Source organism: Dermacentor variabilis, chromosome 7, assembly GCF_050947875.1.
Source record: "Dermacentor variabilis isolate Ectoservices chromosome 7, ASM5094787v1, whole genome shotgun sequence".
Lineage (NCBI taxonomy): Eukaryota > Metazoa > Arthropoda > Arachnida > Ixodida > Ixodidae > Dermacentor > Dermacentor variabilis.
The window spans coordinates 112,424,860-112,446,492 of record NC_134574.1 but is presented as its reverse complement, the minus strand read 5'-3'; the positions used below and the strand labels follow the sequence as shown (position 1 = coordinate 112,446,492).

General features: G+C 43.8%; 1 long non-coding RNA gene across 1 annotated transcript in view; it reads left to right on the top strand.

Moving 5' to 3' along the window:
* The window catches only part of LOC142587024 (uncharacterized), a 39,971-nt gene extending 18,683 nt beyond the window's left edge, over positions 1-21,288 (top strand). Inside the window, exons 2-3 of the long non-coding RNA XR_012829333.1 lie at positions 12,748-12,789; positions 21,147-21,288. This is a non-coding gene — a long non-coding RNA (uncharacterized LOC142587024). The remainder of the gene's footprint in view (positions 1-12,747; positions 12,790-21,146) is intronic.
* Positions 21,289-21,633: the final 345 nt, after the last annotated feature.

Below are 21,633 nucleotides of genomic sequence, written 5' to 3'. Positions count from 1 at the left end.
TAAAATAGTGCATTCGTTTGGGTGCCTCGTTTTATTTAAGTACGCACGTGTATGACGATTGCTGCCTGGCTGTGCTACTGTGTCGGGCCCGAAATGTCGAAGTGTTAGAAAGCTGTCAAGAATGCAGAGACCCTGTCACGACAAAAAACGACAGCAATTCCGAGAATCGCCTAGCTATGCACCTGCATTCTTTGGCTTGGCTGTGACTTCGGTTTCGCTTTCTTTTGGTTACTTACTTTTCTTCGCTTATTCGCTCCTACCCATGACCTTTCAGTCGGAAAAGAAGGGTTATAACTTAGTAAATAGTTGCCAGATTTTCTCGCTGCATCCGTCCCTTTCAATGGAAACTTACCGATTGAGCTTGAACGTCCATTGTGAGTGCGCCTCGGTGGAGCAGAGTTGTAGAAAGGAAACTCCAGGTGCCCAGTAACGAATGAGGTGTTGGATGAGGGGAGAGTGCATCACTGCGATGCCATGTAAGCACCGCTCTCGCTCTCGCGAGCCTGTGTTATGTGCCGGTTCTTTGTCAACACAAGCTCTCGAAGGCAAACGGACTGTGCCTCGTTGAGGGCCAATGAAAGCGCGTAAAATTTGTCATCGTGCTCGCTTTCCCGCGAGATGTTCACAACTCGAAGGACATTCAGTAACGTAAAGGTAAAAAGTGGGCTTCCCCAATACATCAAATTGGCTCACAGCCAAATTTAAGTTGGCTCTCCTGCAAATTTATGTACGCTCACCCCAAATTTCAAGTTGGCCGACTACCAAATTCGAGTTTGCCCAACTCCACATTTGAGTTGGACCACTCACAAAGTAAACTTGCCCACTACAAGATTTCAACTTCTCCCATCTCCAAACTTCAAATTGGCGGCCTCCTATGATAAGCTTTGAAATGCATTTATGAGGAGCCTTCTGTATGTGTATGGGTATTCGTTATCTTTATTTTTTTTATTTAAACGGTAAATTATGGTTTAAAACCTTCCATCATCTACGTGTGCACTATCATAACATATCAGCGACAAATGCACGAAGGTCAATGGATTGCTACTGCTGCCGGAATTCGTCATAGCAGATTGTCGACAGCGAGGTTCCGCGCTCATAGAGCGAGATGTGTTTTTATCTGGGTGCGCATGACATCGTATACGTTAATTTAGATAAAACACGTTGGTGGGATAGTTGGTTTGACGCCATTCTAGAATATTTGCGGGAGACTGACCGACAGCGTAGAAAGTGATACACAGAGACATTGTTGTCTCTGTGAGCCTGTATCTTTCTTCGTCTTCGTTCAGTTGTGCTGACGCATTATACGATTACAGTGAGTAAATTATTACAGTGAGTAAACATACGATTATACGAATAATCATACGATTACAGTGAGCTGATAAAACTGCTATCCTTACTTCATATACCTATCTAACGATTTGCTTCGTGTTTCGCGCGAAGCTGCGGTGTGCATTGATCTATACACGAGGCCTTACAGCTTTCGCGTGGCAGGGTTGGGGACCATGTCAAAGGATGCCTACGCATTAAGCTCTTTTAAACTGCTGGCGCTGAATTGGTTGCCGTAGGAGGCGATGTACAAAGACGCATATGAATTTTGTCACAGCCGATGTCGCCACGTGTAGAGCAGTGCGTTGACGTCGAGCGCACATTCATGCTGTCTAATGTATCGTTTTAAAGGCAGAATAGTAGATTAATGTATTTAGCTGCCCTGCAAAAGCGGCAGCAGATACCATGTAGAAGCAATATCTATCTGTAGTTTCACCCTGCTAATGTGTGTCCAGAAAATGTCGTATGGTAAATATATATTGAATATATGACTGGAGCCTTCAGCTTAGCCTTCGCGAGGTGCTGATCATTCTCGCATGAAGTACACGAGTAATGGAATGTGTGACGTTCTTACATTTCTATCGAGGAAACACAATATACACCGGTCCGCAAAATATTACGGTGCATGAGGTGCTTATGTTGGTCTTAAGCCTTGAATTGTCATCATTCACTACACTTCCTGTGACAACATAATCCGCATAACAGCTTTTCTACAGTTGTTATTTTTTCGCCCTCGTCAAAGGCAGCAAAATGGAATATGTAAGCAAACAACTAGGGATAGGTATTAATTATAGAATGAAAAACAGACAGCTTGTTCTTCAGAAAGTTCACTTGATGGCACGAAAGGAAATTGGGAGGGATATATGTGGTTCCTCACATCTGTGATTCCATGGGGATTGTGACGTCAGCGGCTAACGATGCACATGTGAAAGATTGACGGCGGCACAATAATGCAATGTGTTATCCTAAGTGTCATACTATTTGATCAGACGCCCAAGTCTGGATGTAGATATTCCTCCAAAGTACGAGTTCAAATGCACTCATTTATCGGCAGGGATCCATCTTGACTGCTTCCTTCTCTTCCTCCCTTTATTGTTCTTGTCTCTTTGGTCCTCTTCTCATTCGCCTAAACATTACATCCTCGCGGACTTAGGTTCTCTTCCTTCCTGAAATGATAGGGTACGACGCGTCTCACTGTTGCTACTTCAGTTTTTCCTTTCAGTGCCAGGTGACGTAGTGATTTTAGAAGTTCTTGCTGTTTGCTGGCCTTTATCATTGTGTAGATACCAGAAAATCTTGACTTTGTTCCACCCTGTAAAAAATGAAAATTATAGTTATCACGACTACTTTAAAATTATTGCGTATCTCTGCTAGCACTAAGCCTCGTGATGTTCCGGTGAAGAAGAAGAGGAGGGAAAAGACAAGAACAGGAATAGAAAAATATGGAAGGAAGCGGTTAAGATGGATCTCTCTAAAAATGCGTGAATGTACACATACGGCTTGCGGGAGCCTGCACTCAACCCAAAGAGCATATCCTCTTTCGTCAGCTTATTCAGGCGTCGCGTCTTTACAGCGTAATCCCCTAATAAACGCATGGATATGACCAACGAGTCAAAGGAAAACACGGACCGATATTAGGTCCTATGGAGAGTGAGTTTGAGTTTTATTGTAAAACTCCCTTAACCAGAAACAACATACTTATGAAAAAATTGCCTATTCTTTTCTTTAATTTCCTTGTTTGTCTTGATGCGGGTTTCTAACACGCTTTACAGGCGTTTTTGATGTTCTTCTCGCGTAGGTCGGTATATGATTATGTCGTCAATGTATACGTTCAGAAACTTTCCTAGTAACTCAACGAGAATGCCATTCAATATCTTTTGATACCAAGGTCCAGAATTCCTCGAACCGAACGGCAAGCGGTGGTAACCGTACACATTGAAAAGTGCTATAAAGAAATGCACTGCTTGTAGTATTCTTGAAGTGGCACCTACCACTATCCTTTACAGAGATTGATCAGAGAGAAAAAGATTGATCCTCCAGTTTTATTCATGATATCGTCAATTCGGTGCGTGGGAAAGCAAACAAATCAGTATACCCGTTTATGTGCCACCTGTACGAAAATGTGAACAACATCTTTTGCCACTCACAATATTTATTATACTTGAAATCGATATCTTCACAATGACTTGGCGGTGAAAGCAAAATTAATATTATAAAATAGTGTCTATTACTGGAACCATAGGCGGGCGAGGATGAACGTTCCAATAGTTTTTCGAAATGGACTTCCGCTAGGGTGTCAAAGCTACACTCGTGACTGCTAACGGAGTATACGAAATGAAATTGCTGTCATTCCACATCTGTTCAACTCCCTCTAGAGTTCAGCGAATGATAGATCATGTGCTCCCAGAGCTGAAGGGCCAAACGTGACTAATAACATTGAAGGACGTGGTTGTGTTTTATATCATGCTAATGAACATTCGGAATAGCGTCCTAGAAGCTATCCATAAGGTCAATGTCATCACCAACCATGAAGTGTCGCTTGGTATTCCGCTAAACCAGAGGAAAGCGGATTAACCGAGTGGCCCGAATTTTATTACTCATATCATAAGAAGCCAACAAACCCTGAGGCCAAGGACAACATAAGGGAAATTACTTGTGCCTATTAAACGAAATAAAGAAATGATAACGTGATGGAAATGAAAATGGATGAGAAAGCAACTTGGTGCAGGTGGGGAACGATCACACAACCTTCGCATTTCGCGTGTAATGCTTTATAAATTGACAGACCACTTTCTTGGGTATTCATGTTTAATTGTGGAACCCTGGGAGCGTTAGCCAGTGCCTCCACTCACAGACCCTGGCGGCGGATGTGCAACATCCTTTCTACCACAGGCGTCACGAGAACATGAACTTTTTGGGTGAAGGCAACCAGTCAATTCATCCACACATGATACCTGAGTGCATTAATATTGCCGGATTCAAGACTCTCGTTATGTGATAAGCGAGAATATAGGGAGTTAAACTAGAGGCCGGATTTTTATTAGTCACATCATATAAAGCCAACAAGCTCTGACACCAAGAACAGCATAGAAGAAATTACTTGTGCTTAAGAAATGAAATAAAGGAACGTCGAGATTCTCGGTTGCAGCTGGCCATGCATGAGCTTCAGGCAACCACTTTTCTCTGAGAAATAACCCTTGCTCGAGCAGCATCCCATGTCCAAAGGGTATCCCCGTTGAAAAGAATTATAGATGCACGGTGGTGGCGGAACAATTTGGCAAAAACCGTCCAGCATGGTTAAACTTCCCCAAGAAACGTTTCACATCTGTAACATCTCCTGGAGGTTCAATATTTGAGATAGCAGTGACCTTGACAGTATCAGATCCGATGCCAATGGAGTTGACAACAACTACCAAGAAACTGGCCGATGATGCGTGATGTTACCGCTTTACACTTAGGTTAGAGGTCGCTCTTCAATCGGATCGCATGCAGCATGACTTATGTTCGTAACTGTAGCAACCGCACGAACCTTGCAGTCTGTTTCAAGGCTACTCGCGGTGCTTGCTCTCACTGTATCCAGAAGCTACCCGAAACTGCAAGGCCGCTATCATTTCGCTTTTATACGCCATGGCGTCGACATAGAGGAAGCCCGGCTGCCAGTTTCCGTTCTGCATATTTTACTCGTTTCCTGCGGGCCCGTACTGAGTAGCTTTAGCCAGCGCCACTTGAAGCATCAGTTTTCTGTTATAACAAAGCTGGTCCGACCAGCGAGTGTCCAGCAAACCCGTAATCATCTGGTCGCGTATGAGATGTGGAACGACTGCTAGTGATCATTATTTGCACTTTTTTGCTATATTTTGCAGTGATTTGCGGAAGGTTAGCAGCGTTCACTGGCCATTATGCGTGTGGTGCTGGGGCCGGCTAGACTGGTATACTTTGTTGACCGAATGCATGAAGTGCCCAATGAGCGCCTCTTTGACTGCTTCGAAGGAGCAGCGGGCCTCAGAGTCAGTCATGAGGAAATCTAGAAGGACCCACACTTGAGTATTCATGTAATTCGGGAGCGTGAACACCATGGTATCTTCCTAAGCTGCGGTAAAGCCTTATGCAAACACATAGTCCTACAATTAGCGTAGCTTGCTGGCCCCTACCCTTTTGGCCCCTTTTGGAAGGTCTCAGGAAGGTTCCCATAGATGACCCGTTTTTAGTATGCAACTCGACAGAGGTAGAAAGTTCCTAAAAGAGTCAAGCATCAAATTAGCACAGGCTTTATCGGTAGACATCAAGGACCTATACTATTCCCTGCCTCAGCATGACCTGTTCGCCGTTGTGCAGGAAGGCATAGAAATGACGGGGGAAGTTCGGGTTCCAGAACGCAGTTGGCACCAACGTCGCCAATGTCCTGGACCTACTGCACGTTTACCTCAGATTCACTGTCACCCTGCATAATGAAACGTTCTATGTGCAAAAGAACGGGATATGCATAGGCTCTCGCATTGCGCCCAAAATAAGTTATTTATTGTTGGTGCAATGTGCATTTATTGTTGGTGCACTCCTCCAGGAACAACTTAGCACAACAATTCCCGTGAAGGTACTTCACTACGTTGACAATTTTCTGCTGATCTATTCTGTCCACCCTAATGAAGCAACAACCTTGTTCGACCAGGTGTTTTAAAAATTCAGGAGCAACTATCTAGGTGTGACGTCCACAAGAGAATGGCCTGAAAAAGGCCATATCCGCTTCCTTGACCTTAAACTACACGTCCAGGAGGGGCACGCATGTCGTATGTATGCCCCGCTTTCCAAAAAACATTTTCTCGCCTACATATCCAATCATTCAAGAGTAGGAAAGCACCCCATCACCCTAGGTGCCCTAATAAATGCCAGCGCTCGCTCTTGCACCACTGGATATCCTGCAGCTTCTCCAATCAAGTCCAGTGGCCTAAAGCTAGTGGCTACCCTGAACCACTGCTGTCATCCTTGACAGAAGTTTTATTGGAAGAGGTTCGTTCCTCCGAGAAACAGCGCAAAGCGGTTGATTACTTAATCAAGACCATTGCGATCCCATATATACATGGTGTGTCCCATCGCATCAAGAAAATGAACGAGGCCGCTCGAATGGCTTCACAGATACTAACAACCGCCTGAAGTTGACTTATACTAAAAAGATGAAACATTAAAGGACGAAATCATTTCTTGTAAAAGTTTACAACCTATGAAGTGAACATTCTTGCACCATAATTTTCTACTGAACCCTTTTAGGGGAATGGAAGCCGAACATGAAAAGAAAGTCCTTTTTCTGGCTGTGCGAGCGGTGTCGGAGCCTTTTACGGTACACAATCAATAATCTGACGTGTCATAAAAAATAATACGAGTGATTGGTTCAGATTACATGTTATGTATAACCGGAGGCATAATAAAGTGCGTGAGTGGGAAACATTTCAGGTTTATGTTATTTATAGTTGTACGCAACATTTGGTAAGACTGCAGCGAGACCACTCGTGTGCCATGCAGAAATTTTCGATTCTGCTACTCTTCACTGCAAAATCTTTAAGCACGAAAAGCTTTAAACTTCCATTGTCGATGACCTTCAAGCGACCTTGAGCCAATAGTCCAGGCCATTATCGAGGCACTCAAATGCGAACATTCGGGCTACCAGTCAAAACTTAAGAAAATGCGGTCTCTGGCCTCCAACCCATTGTAATGGCCCGCATTAGATACTCTGTTTGTTGTCCACACAAGTTAAAAAATATTGCTTCCTAGCTCTTCCTAATGTTTGTTCACAATACCATTGAAGCTGTCTCTTTAAGTTCACTGAAGTTGCACTTGTCATTTCTGATGGCTCCGTTCAAAAGGCAGATACAGGGCACCTATACACTTCATCGTCACCTTCTTGTACTGCGACCTGAAGGCCTGCAGTCCGTGAGTTTCACGGCGCGGGTTTCGTGTCGCCTCGAGAGATGGCGACACGCTACGTGGCGCCTCTTTCAGGAACTTCTGCGTGCTGTAGTAGCTTAGCAGTTATTGTGCTGCGCTACTGAGCATGAGGTCGTGGGGTCAAATGCCGACCGCGGCGGCCGCGTTTCGATGGAGGCGTAATGCAAAACGGCAGTGTCCCGTGCGTTCAGGGCAGAATAAAGATCTCCTGGTCATTATAATTTATCTGGGGTCGCCAAGTAAGTTGTGCCCTGTATTCAATTTTTGGGTTTGGCACGTAAAACCCCAGGAGTCAATTTATTATTCTTCTAGTGGGGCAGTGCGCTCATTCTCCCTGGCATCTTTTGGTATATGTCGTGGGGCATTCAGCCGGTTTTCTTCTTCTAGATCGGCTATCACGGACCAGTGCACAGTATGACGTGGTGCGGTGTACTGTGGTAGGGTGTGCCGTTGCAAACACGTACTACACCCATTTTAATATATTGGGGCTGGTATCATCTCCAACCAATTTGCATTGCGGCTGCCATTTTATGCTTACATCTACTTTTATTGGTGGGAAAGGCAGCAGTCATATTCCTTGCAAATTTACGTTGCCCCAAGAGACATAAGCTCTTCGAATTAACGTGTATATTGTAGGCAGTATACACACTATGTTAACTTAGATAATGTAAAAAAAAACAACTGTCGCTTGGCTTGGGGAATAGTTTTGTTCTCTGTATTGCCCATTCATGCAAGCGACGCGTTGCTGACGCTGCCATCTAGTGAAAGCACGACGATATAGCTACCGGTTACGGTGCGGGGTCGTTTAAATGGCAACACGTGACTTTCGTCTTCAGGTAGAGCAGACTGGGAGGACAGTATTGAAAAGTGGAGTTTTCTGAATCCTTGTGTGGCCGTCCTGCTATATCCTGCTTGCTAGGACATGTTGTCAAAAGAACGCATGCTATCAGCGGATATCAGCTAGTAGTCGACAACCATGCGAAGAACCACGTCAGCAAGGAAACGCCGATAACCTGCTCCTTATATAGATACCTCCCAGTTCAAGCAGCGGGACCCCTAATGTTCGAAGACATGGCGTAGTTCATTCTTCAAGTGGCGCACGAGTTCAACTTTTCGTCGCCGCACGAAACTTCGTGGTAATTTTTTGTCGTTGGACGAAGTGAACACAGCGGTTTGAACATTGTGCGTAAAGTTGGAGAAGCATAAAATCGATCTGCTACTCTACATAATGGGCGAGCTAACCGCATACACTTACGCCACCTTTTTTCCATCCAAAAAGTTCTCTAGGAGGCCTTTGTCCTGCAGTGGCATGAAAATAGGCTGCTGATAATGACGATGGTGACGTTACTGTTGGTGGTGCTTTCAAGCTTCCTAACTTTCAGTGTAAACGCCACTCCCTCACTTCTCATGCGCTACGCGGAGTCGCGGCAGGAAATATCAGTTTTACGAAATTCTTTGCCTGGAGAAATACTGCTTCAATTTTTGTAGTGAATGACAAAGACATTCCCCGATAATAATTACATAGTGTTTAAATTGCAAATTAATCATATCCGAAGGACCTGTTTGTATGATAGCGTTAAAGCAAAAGGGGCTGCGTATGTTTGAGTATAAATACAGCTTTACTATGATCAAGAATGTCTTTAATTAACTCATCTAAGCTTTGTTCTTAGACCCCTTCTTATCGACTCATTGTTACACTGTGCGAATATTAGCTAAACTTTATAAAACTTGATGTTTTGTAACACGTAATACGCGTGCGTTATTACAAGTTACAGAAACCCTGCTATAAAAATCACCGGTTAGGTCTAATTTACGTTATGCCTTGCCGATATGGGACCCCTTCTCCACTGTCAATAAAGTTAAAATTAAAAACGTAAAATATATGGTAGTACGACATGTTCTAAATAATCCGAAAATAATGTCAAGTTAAGGTCAAGACTGGCCAGAACAAGGTTACATTTCGAAACATTGAAGCTGCGCATAACGATGCTTTGATTTACCGGTGTCAACTATATGTGTTGTTCTGTTACCTATCGACACGTATCGATCACGAACATGAATTCAAGGAAGAAGTATGCGGGACATGCAAATTAACGAAAATCCATATCTTTTTTCCGAAATAATCCGGTCTCACCTACACCTGTAGTCGCCATTTCTCCCATTCTATTGTTTCTCAGAATCTGTAGCATGCGAGAATAATTACATGGCGTAAAAAATGTCGATCCTTAAGACGGAATGAACGTTCAGCAGCTTAATTTGGTACCTCTCTGATGATTTATTTCAACTACATAACGAATAAATGCAACACATATTATTCATGAACGGGGCTTCAAACAAGGCCTCGTTCAACACGAAATCACATAGAAGCCGTTGCTAGCTGTTTCTTAATCTGAACGCGCCGGCGAGGAATCACACTTCATTGTCAACATTTCTCTAGGTTCTTGTTTTCATTCCTCCTTTTTGAAGGTTGCGAAATGTTCAATACTGCAGGTCCAATTGTGATTTCTATGAGGTATTGATATTTTCTCTGGCTTCTGTACATGTAATGGTGTCTAGGCTCGCGACGGTCGGGTGTCATTTTTTTTCGAAAGTGCAGAAGTGTTTGTTTTTGTTGTATCAGTTGGTACTACACGTTAGGTAGTGATTTGTACTTGCTGGAATCTACGTATTTAATAGTGCCTAATTCTCTTTCCGATATATACCCGCTGCGTTGTACTGTTTTATATTTGTGCGAACACAGCCTATTGGTATTTGTTGTGGTGCTGTGTTTATACAATAATAAATACGTGTATATTTAAACATACTTCCGTGAATTCACGAGCTCGGAACACAAGGCGCACCGTAGTGGAAGACTCCGTATTATTGTAACCACCAGCGCAAATAAATAAATCAGCATCCCCGTCAAATTTCGTTAGCTTTGTATACACTGTGACAATGACACTTCCTGTCCACACGGCTTCCTTTAGTGTTAAGAATTATCTGGCATTGCCTTATTTATTCATTCGTCTCCTAACTACTCGTGAATGTTTATTAGTTTTCCGAATAGACATCTATGGCCGTTGGGAGCCTACGACAACACACGAGTAGATCCTTGTTAAAGCGCGCCTAGGAGAGTTTGGTGTTTTCGGATGGAAGGATTCTGGATTCTGCGCTTTATTCAACGTTACCTACACAAAATGTAAGTGTACTGCATCATTCAGACTGGATTTTGCTACTGCACGGCATTCACTGAGCATTTTGCTAGCGCATCGAGCGATTCAGCATGGTGATGCTGATTACAGCTTAACGCAGCTTCGCGCCATGTTCTCCATCTCAAGGGCACGACAAGCGGTGACGGACAAGCAGTGAAAATGCCGGATTCGGGCATGTTTCAGCCTCAAAGCTGCGGCTAGGCGACCAGGGACCATGCGGGTGACTTCCACCGCTTCTAGGTTACGGGCATTGATATTGCTGACCAGTTTTTCCGAAACGATGGAGTTGTGTTAAAGTGCACGGTGTGATGTTTACGTGTGAAGTAGTTCGAGTATTTCTCATTGATAATGTGGTTGACATTACTTCCGAAGCCTTCAAATAGTACTTTTAGGCGACTATGTGCAAGACGAGCAGCATCGGGATTCGTATAAGAGTTGACTGTTGGGCTAGTTGGTCGTCCATATTTGAAGTAGTAGCTTACCGCGAATAAAACCACGGACACAAGGAAGACGGACAAGGACAAGCGCTACTCACGCAACTTACTGCTCGCTAGCCATTCCGGATCACGGTGGTGGCATACCACACGCAGCCAGTCTTGCAGCAGTCGGACATGGCCCCAAAGGTCCGACTTCAAGAGTTTGCAAAGCCTCTTGAGGTGTCACCAGGACGGCTTCACCAAACCAAACAGCACACAAACATCTCGAGGGTATGACCCTTTCCGGACACAGACGTCGTAAAACCTGGCCCGGCATGTGGCTTCGACGATGTGGGAAATACGAACTTCGGTGACAGAGGATTGCAGAGGATACACAGAAAAGGAGCTGCCAGGGCAACTCCTTTTCATAGGCGTGTCGCTGCAAATCTCATTATTTATTTATTTTAACTATACATGGTAGTCATTTCAAAATGGTTACTTGCATTGAAAAAATGTTTTTTGGCAGTTAATATATTACGGAGAGATTGGTACGATTTCTAGTTCTAATGGAAGGTTGTTCCATACGGCGATGGCATTAGGTTAACTTTTCTCTCACCATATATTTTTTTTTTGCTTGGGGAGGTAGTTACCTTTTACTTTGTTACAACTTTCGTAGCGGAAGCATAAAAAATTCATGTGGAGACTGGATAGTTGGTGCTAATTGCAGAATGAGCCCTTAGTGCAGTTTTTTAATCAGAGTGGTGAACGTCATGTTATTTAGGCTTCGGAAGAGTGGTACAGTATGTGCAGTATAGTCTGAATTAGTCATAAAGTGTATCGCTATTTTTTCGAGCAGTATAACTGTTTATATATAGCCGCGGTATGTGCGACCCAAGGTAACTTAACAGTAATTTAAATATCTATAAAATATACTGCAATAAGTTATTCGTAATGTCGGCATGCCAAATGTGTCTCGGCATTCGTACAAGAAAAAACAAGCTGCACTAAGTTCCTCGCAAGCTTCGTCAAAATGAGATTTCCAGTTCAAAGTTTTGTCAAGTAGAACACCAAGCCATTTTCTAAAATTTGCTCGTTCTAGTGCTCATTCACTGATTGTAACTGTCCACGAGTGTCGACCCATAATTTTTCACGGTGAATTTAAAACAACCTACTTGCTTTCCGTCTGTTTAACGTTAGTTCGCTTGAAGAGAACAACTTGTGGACATCAAGCTTTGAATTCCTAAAAATAAATGTTTCGTTCGGAGATTCTTAGTGTCATATGAAAGCTGTCTCGTCAACATAAACAAATATTAAAAAGTATTTTTACGACGCAAGAAAGCTCCTTAATATACTGTGACAAATATATTTGTCGATGAACTGAGCTTTGAGGTATACCTACTGTTGTTTAAAAAAAAAAGTTGTATTGAGTGACAGCTATTTCCACAGTCTGTTTACGATTTTCAAGATAATTTTTAAAGAATTCTGGGCATATTCCAGGAAGGCCGCAGCATTCTAGTTTATTCAATAATATGCTGTGGTTTACAATGTCAAAGGCTTTTTTTATCTGAGAGAATATGGCAACAACTCTTCTAAATTCATTTAAGTGGTAGTCCAGTTCAGATAGGGAAAGGTCGGCTGTGTCAGTTGTACTGACCTGTCTATAACCATGCTCACAGGGTTTGAGGTTACTTTGGTGTTGTAGGAAATACGTTATTTGTTGTACTAATACATTCCTAATAGATATTTTTTATACCTACGATGGAGATGAAACTGTAGTGTTTATCACCAGCCTTGTGAAGCTGGATTATATTTGATGATTTAAGAAGGTCTCGATACGTACATGTTTAAACCGATAACTCTTTATATTTTTTCCAAAGGGGAGGCCAGATTAGTTCCGGACTACAGGCTACCCAAAGAAGGTATGTTGTCACAACCTAATGCACATTGGACTGCCATAGCGCTGTCAAGATTTAGAACTTGACGACCTCTTACGTCTTTAAATTTAAATATACTAGGATTGCGAGGAGGATATGTAATGTATTGTTCGTTCAGACCAGTAGCCGAGAACCTGCTGTCCAAAAAGAGCTAATAAACGTCAGAACGAGGGCGTCTAACGATCTGGTATGGTGTAAAATTTTAAGGGGGCTTAAGAAATAAGTTTATAATACATAATGTTACTCTACTGTTACCCGAATGTTTAAGTAATGAGTTGCTATACTTTTCTTTCTCCTTACTCGACTGACCGCTGTCACTTTATCGCAAGCTAGTCTGAATTGTTGTGCATTTGTGTTTTCGTGCATGTTCAGTTTTGAATACCAAAATTCTTTCTTCATTATTTGCGCTGAAAAAGTTTGTTCATCTATTGCTCGAGCCCCGGCATCATTCGGAAATATTTTTGACGAGAGATCTTCGTTGTTATGTGGCTTAAGGGAGCGGCTTCTTATCAGTTTGAAGATTAGCTAATGATTCACTTGGGTAATGATTTGTAAAGTAGACATAGACGTGCAGCAACTGAGCCCTTATCTTATTTATAGGTGACCGCTGAGAAAACAAGCGAGCCTGTGATTAACTGTTCTAAAGAGCGAGACATTTTAACAACGCCATATTTTTGTTAGTTTGTCGTCCCCTGTCTAAAGATAAAGCTCTACATGAAGAGCAGAAATATATTGACCTTCTCAGTTTTTACGTCAAGATGAAGCTTATAGTGACACTATCTTCTAAGCAATGACTTCGTGAAAATTTCCTCACACTTGGAAGCGTTCACTCATGAGAAGCATAAAAAACTTTGAAGAAGCAAAGGCGACGTTGTGCGTATTCAGGAAGATAACGCTTCGCAAACATAGAAAATTGGTGTGGCGAGTAACTGAATAAATTGTACAGATCTCATCGTGCGTGTTTTTAACGTCAGAATACCCAGCACCATAGAGCTGCCTCCGCCCTTTGCAGAAACAATACCCTTTAAAACTTACTTTCCTCCTCTGGCCCAGCGGAGTGTGTTAAATAACAGATGAGGAAGACAACTACGAGGACCACGGGGTGGGCACCAGCGGCCCGCTCATGTCATGAAATCGATAACTACTTTTAGTGGACAGTGTGGACGCTTCTGAAATATTCTCCGGGCAACAAAACCCGTTTTGCGCCCTTCTAAATCGTAACTGTGTGAGATTGCACGGATTTGAATTTGAAGAAGATTGGGCCAGACGTCGAAATCAGGACATCTCGCGGCTATTTGGGTGGCGCACTCTGGCCTTGCGAGTCTCTCATCAATGAAGGTGGCATGAGGTGATCATTAAATTCCAGCTGAAGAGACGCTTCCCCAAAAGAATCCGTAGGGAGGTGTCTGAAAATTGTCTTACACATTGTTCTGTCATGCTCTCGGTACACAGCGGATGATGCGCGTGTTTTACCGCAGTACACGTACAGCGGAGGAGGGGTTCTGGCATTCTTAATGGGAACATTTTCGAGGTGATTTACTCTAGAAGAGTGTCACTATTCTCCAACAGAAGTAAATGGGAATGTCACATCCCCAAGCTCGAAGTATGTATTCGCCTTTTTATACGGTATCATCCATCCTGGATTTGATGGTCACTAAGTGATACCATCAAGGGTAATGAAGTATCTACAGTCGAACGCAAAATTCTAGGCACCACGCAAGCAGCGACTACACTGCATCGCTGTGCCTTCTGACGGCTGCGCGCCTAAGTTCGAGATCGCGTATTGCGCACGCACGTTCTATTTTACTTACCAGCCTGCGCGGTCGATTTCTTCAACCACGCGTCCACCACAAAGCGGCAGAGAGTGCAAGGTGCCACTTCTGCTGTAGCCGTGGAAGCTCCCTAGCGATGATGTTGTGACGAAAGTACTTCACCTTTACTTGCAGGGCTCTCAGCGCGCTGCTCTCTTGGCCTTCTTTCTAGCCCATTAGCAGAGCCAAAAACTTGTTTTGCGTCACTTTCTCTGAAATTAAAATATGTGATACATCGTGAAGCTTACGCGTGATGCAGTTATTTGTGATACTGGGTCCAAATATAATTTGCCCAGACACATGCAGGAAAACACCGAATATCCAGTAGCTGGATTGAAGATCTAGTGAAGAGAACTCACAATAAGCGCAGTAAATTTTTCTCTCAGAACAAGAAAAAGAGATAGTTGACGAAGGTGTTAGGTGGGTCAGTGCTTTCAGTATTTGATTGGATACCCACCTGATGCAGTTACTTCCACCATAGATGGGGGCATCGGAAGAAAGCACTTCTCACTCCACACACACGGCTGATCACAAGGTGTCTTTTTCCGCACTTCTTAGGTTGCGAGACGCAAGTAGGCGTTTGGAGAAATCCCAGACATTTTCGGTGCAAATAAGGTCCGTTCCGACAGGTGGCCGCTCCGGCATGCGAACTGCCTGGTCATCGAGCTGGGAACTTAAACAGCGATCAGGATAAGTAGTACTCTTGTTATATTGAAACAGGCAACACCCATCGTTGAATACACCATTAAGTACATATGGAAGCAATTCCTACTGTATAGTGCAGGAGCGAGTCGACGCTGTGAACTTCCCGTAGATGAGGAACAGTGGACCCAGTTCATCTGAGTATATTACGGCCCGTACAATGACGTGCTTCCTCCGCTGTCACTGATCCTCTGCGTGATCAGAGGTGAAAACCTGACGAGGGAAGAAAGTCACAGACCAAGGACAGCTTTTATAAACAAACCAGTTCAAATGGATTCCTGTTCCCTTGAAGCTGCATAGAGTAATGGTGAGTAATTCGAGGTCACCACGGACAGTCTGAAAAGTTCTAAAACTCGATGACGCGTCTTCGATTCAGTTCATAAAAAACCTATCCAAATAAACTGTTATTCCTGCTGAATAATTGGAGCGATATACGAGAATAACTTAGACAAAGGTGTCTCAAGGCTCAAATTTTGACCGAGGGCATAAGGAAGTGCAGTTAACGTATGTTATATAAGGAGGAGGAATAAGCTTTATTAGTTGAAATGAGCCGACGGTAAAATCGTCCGAGGTGGGCGGCGTCCCTAGTGCAAGATGCCGTGGGCTTGAGCTGATAGCTTGGCCCTGCTCACCAGGCGATGCTGGTCTTCAGGGCTCGAGCTTATCAGTTGGGCCTCCCACTGCTCGACGGTTGGTCCGGTGATGTGCGGTGTCGATGGATTTTGTTCACATTCCCATACGATGTGGTAGAGGGTATTAAGCGTAGAGCAGAAGGCGCATTTGTGAGTATAGGTTGTAGGGTACATTGCGTGTAGCAGGGCGCCGTGCGGGAATGTGCCGGTCGGTAGTTTTCGGAAGATCACCGCCGCTTCTCTTGTCAGCTGGGGATGCGGGGGTGGATAGATCCTTCTACCCAGTCTGTAGTGGCTCAGGATATCGGCGTATCTTTTCGGGACGCTATCTTGGTCTACCGGTGCTCGTGAACCTGGTGGGATAGCCCGGAGAATGTGATCTCGGGCAGCGGCATTAGCCGCTACATTACCCGCCAGGGACTCGTGTCCCGGGGCCCAGACAATGTACACCTCTGGAAAATTGTCTCGCTTTTCGAGGATGCTCAGGGCTTGTTTGGAAATGCGGCCCTTTTGGTAATTTCTACATGCCGTTTGTGAGTCGGTGATGATCGTGATTATATCTTCCTCTCGCTGGCCCGTAGTGGCCGCCAGGGCTATCGCCGTTTCTTCCGTGCAGTCGATGTCTGGAGTGCTTGATGTCTGGCCGCTGCTACCTCTTGTCCTTGGCCGTTGATCACGCTGATAGCGTGGGCCGCTCTGTTCTTGTACTTCGCCGCGTCAGTGTATCGGACTTCTCCTTGTTTTGGTCCTTCGTAGGCCTTACGGAGAGCTTTCACTCTCGCTCGCCTCCTTTCTCGGTGGTATTCAGGGTGCATGTTTCTCGGGATGCTGGCCACCGTGATCTTCTCCCTCAGGGGTAGAGGAACCCGCTGTTTTCTGGACTCATATTCTACTGGGTCGCCCAGTCTTATTAGCGTGTCCCTACCCGTGCTGGTGAGCTTGAGTCGCTCTATCTGGCTCGTCTAGTGGGCCTCTACTAGTTCCTCCCAAGTATTGTGGATGCCCAGGCTGAGTAGCTTCTCCGTCGACGTCGTCGGTGGAAGCCCCAGTGCCAGCTTGTAGGTCTTTCGTATTAGGGTGTTCAATTTGTCTCTCTCGCTGTTCTTGAGACCCAGGTACGGGTGCCGTAAGTGACTCTGCTGATTACCAGGGCTTGTATTAATCTGATTGTGTCCTGCTCTTTCAGGCCGTGCTTTCTGTTTGTCACTCTTCGCACCAAGTTCGCGACTTGGGTAACTGTCGCTTGCAGTTTTTTAATGGCGGCGAGACCGGCACCGTCCTTCTGGAGAGTGAGGCCCAGAATACAGAGTGTGTCCACCTTGGGTATGTTGACTCCATTTAGTGTCAACGTTGGGTCAGGTGTCTCCTGCGGAGGCCGCCCTCTTGTCCTCTTTTTGAGGATCAGGAGCTCCGACTTTTCCGGCGCGCATGAAAGACCGCAGCGGTGCAGATAACATATAAAATTATTAAACGCTCGTGTTTCTCCAGCCCAAACACAATGTGATAATGAGTCACGCCTTAGTTGGCCACTCGCGACAACTTTTAACAACCTGCACTTTATTAACGTGCACGTAAATATACCTGTAAATATACCTACACGTTCAAGAGCGAAAATTTCGATAAGACGAGCACTCTAAAAAAAGAAAGAAACCGGAAATTTTTTCACCTATTCTTAATCGAATGCCAAACTCGCCGTTTTCGGTCCCAGCGGCTAGAGCATGCCAACTCATCCGTGAACGCGACTATTTGTCATTGAGCTCAGGTTCATGTTTTTACAGGCCGCTCAATGTATAGTCTCAGACTACTTTTCCTATCCTGCGGTGTCCCATCTGGTCTTCGACGCAGTTCATAAACTCTGCTTCAGAAAGGCTTCTCCAAATGGTCAAAGAGATATGTTCAGCTGCAGGGTGACTCATGCATTTTGCTGATATACATGCTTCAGCTAGTACGGTGTCAATAATTTGTCTGTCGTCCTGGCCTTCCGTACACGTAGGCCTTCCGCTACGTCATCTGCGATTCACCTTTTTTTTTGGCGTGCTTGAATACCACGGCTCACCGCATTTCTTGACCTTTCTAGCATCCAGCAGATGACGCTTTGCGAAACGCTTTGGATGGTTAAATCAAGTATGGCTCTAGTTTCGTTGATTCGAGTGCGTGGCAATATATCTGGAAGAAGGTGAAACGGTTTTTGAAGGTCTGATTCTTCTACCGTTTCGTCAAACGAAATCGCCAAATAGCTATAGCTAGCCTGTGCAGGTGTTAAGCTCTGCCATAGCAACATCTGTTCAGAGCTAGCGTTTATCATAACTCCGTACAAAAGACAACGAAACCAAACAAATCAGTGCCGAAAATCCATTTCTGCGGCGCTTGCTTTGAAAGCACACGCGTTTCTACGGAATGTGCGATCTACCTGGCTGACTTCAATGCAATGCATCGTTTATTTGCAAGAATTAAGGGCCACCGTCCGACTCAGCTACCGAGCTGGGCAACGCTAGACACGCTGTTTGCCGCAACCCGGAAGGCCCCAAGCTATTGAGTCGAACGAGGAAGTCCTAAAGTTTATTTCTGTTTTCACATAGAATTTCAAATTATTCAAGCATTTTTAAGTCAAATGTGCTTATAGAGAATTCGCTAGACTATTTTACATAACAACGTCAGCGAAAAGCACGGTATTGCCAAGAAAGATGTCTTAGTGGCAACTTTTGCGACTGAGTGCGGCAAGTAATTGCGGCACATGGAAGCCTGATCAGGTATTCAAAACTTTCACCTACCTCTCATCTTTGTGATCTTTTTTTTTCATTCCAAGAATCAATACACGGCGTTTATTAAGAGTTCTGTTTACTGGATCTGCACTACAGCTACTCCATATCCGGTGGTTTCACGCATTTGTCTAGGCGCATTGCATTTGACCTGAGTATCCCATATAATTCCATCGTGCGTGAATTCTCCGAAGGATCACATAATTGCGTTTGAAAGCAACTGAGGCGAAGCATGGTTTTTTGCCCTGAGGACCGTCTAGAAGAAAGGCGTAGAATGCAGCACGCTCAGAGCCCTGCTAATACACATTAAGTATTTTCGTCACAATATCATCGCTCGGACGCTTCCACGGCGACTGCAGAAGCGGCACCTTGCACTCTCTCGCGCGTGTCGGTGCGCGTGCCGTTGAAGCGAGCGAGCAAGCAGCCTGGGAGGTAAAAAAGGGCGTGCGTCGGCCGTGCGCGCTTTTGAACTTGGCCGTGCCGCCGCCAGAAGGCACAGCGATACAGTTTAGTCGTCGCTGCCGTGGTCTCTAGAATTTCGCACTCGACTGCGCACAGAAACGGAAGACGCAATTTATGCCATTACCCGTGCGACGAGCCTTGTGTTTTGCTTTTTTGGGCATTTTTACAATGAGTGGAGGGGGAAGGGTTTGTACGCGTAATTTTGCAATGATATATTGAATCCATCATTTCTGTGAGAAAAGAAAGCAACAGCATTGCGCTATCAACACGTCAGAGCGATCTTACTTATATTCTAACCGTGACTATTGTGCAAACATCACCTACAATTTATTTGTCCGATTTAAGGGAAACATAGAAACCACACTACATAAAAAAGACAAATCGGTATTTCTCATACTGTAGGCATCGAGGGAAGTGCAGTTATCACTTACAATCTAGGCATGCAAACGGGTAAGGTAAACAATATTACGGAAGGAATTTTTTCAGATTTGTGTTCCTAACGTAGGACAATGTGAACGTGTGACAAGGCTATGCCACGCGCACTCGAAGTCGAATTCAGTCGGATCATCCCATTCCATCGAGTGGGCCAAATGAATGAGAGAAATACTGCAACGCAAACAGCTCACAACGGTATTCCTCGCGCAATTAACGTCCAAAGAGGCGAGGTTATTAAATACATCCGAGGTTGCACACGAATGACAGAAACACACCAACGTGAACTGATCTGAATATTGGTCTTCGCACATTTGCAGTGAAAACAGGGAATCAAAGCATACAAAGGAGTAGCGCAACTGTAGTACAAAATAAAAAAAATAATAGATCATGCAAATTCAACCCCGTGTTTTATTTTTCTTCCGGGCCAGCACAGCCACTTTTAAGCAATTTTCGTGAAGTAAACGAAGCAGCTGCTTCGTATTCACGAAATACGTAAACACAAGGCGTTTGACAAAAAAAAAAGATGCGTGTATGAAAACTGGTCATGCTGTTTTTTTTTCCTTCTCTACATTCAGACAATGCAATGCCCAGCAAACAGTACTTTGTAGGAAATGATTTGTTGCATAATACTTACGGTACCAGGCGTATATCCACATTTCGTAATGAAAGAATAAGTCGCTGCACGATGTCATAAAAATTCTAAATTTAGCACTTGGCTCGTTGAGCTCTCAAAAGCACACTTCTCATTTACATTAAGAACTATATGTTTTTGCCGGTTTTTGTGCGAAATTCACAAACACATGGAGATATGCAAGAAAACTCTTACGCTTTAGAAAATGTTCACATACACAAAATTTCTGGACTGGCAGTGCTTTGAAAATGGCCAGAAGATTCAATGCCTGGCAAAAACTGCATATACAATTTTTACCCATTACAACGCGCCAATTGATCACCAGCTTATGACTTTTCTAGTTCGGTCGTTACGGCTTCTCCAACACTCGCACACAAAATAAAACCTGTGAAAACAACTCCAAACTCGAGATGCGAGTTTCCTTAATTTATTTCAGTTTTGGACACTCGTACGTTTGCCTATTGCAATCGAAGAACCCGTGAGCACAAAGAAAGTTCTTTGCTGTAAATAATAGTGGTAGAAGTATTATGAATCACTGATCAAATTCTTCGCATTTTTGCTCAAGCAATATGCACTTTGGCTAGACACTTGTGCAACTTGAATATTTCAATTTTTTATACAGATTTCGGTGGGGGCGAAATGCGAAAACACCCGTCTACTTAAATTTAGGTGCACGTTAAAGAACGACAGGTGGTCGAAATTTCCGGAGCCCTCCACTACGGCATGCCTCATAATCAGAAAGTGATTTTGGCACGTAAAACCCCATAAATTTTTTTTCGTTTTATACAGCCTGTACAATTATTATGCGCTTTAACTAAAAATATATTACCAGTACCAACTTATTGGATTGAGAGACGTTCTTTTAATTGTTAATATGCGTAATTTTCGCTGCGTTGTACTTTATTTCCAGAGAGACGTGAACAGACCTCATTCTTAGAGCTCCGGTCTTGGACGGACAGGACAGTCAACTCGAGTATATGCTGGCAGAAAATGCAAGAGATAAGCAAGCAAACGGGACAGAGAATAACACTTTGTGAAATGTAATAGCTGAAAAACCGTGGCCCTTTAAAAAGAGCATATGGAAATTTAAAGAAATGAAGTTCTGTTACAGTCTTTTATCTCTGCAAAATATTTTTGCATGTTTCTCCTGGATCTCTTTGTCAATTACTGTAAATTCCTTACACAAAATTCATGACTCCACAAGAAAAATGAAAATATTTTAATAACATTGTACTAGACGAAAATAAACTTGAACAGTATTCAGCAAGCAAAATAGTTATCATGTTCTCTTGTTAAAATGTCACCCAAGAAACCATTTCGCCACACACGTTGCACAAATAGTATCGTTTACGCATAGGAAAAACACATTACACAATCCATCAATCTGAACGAAATAC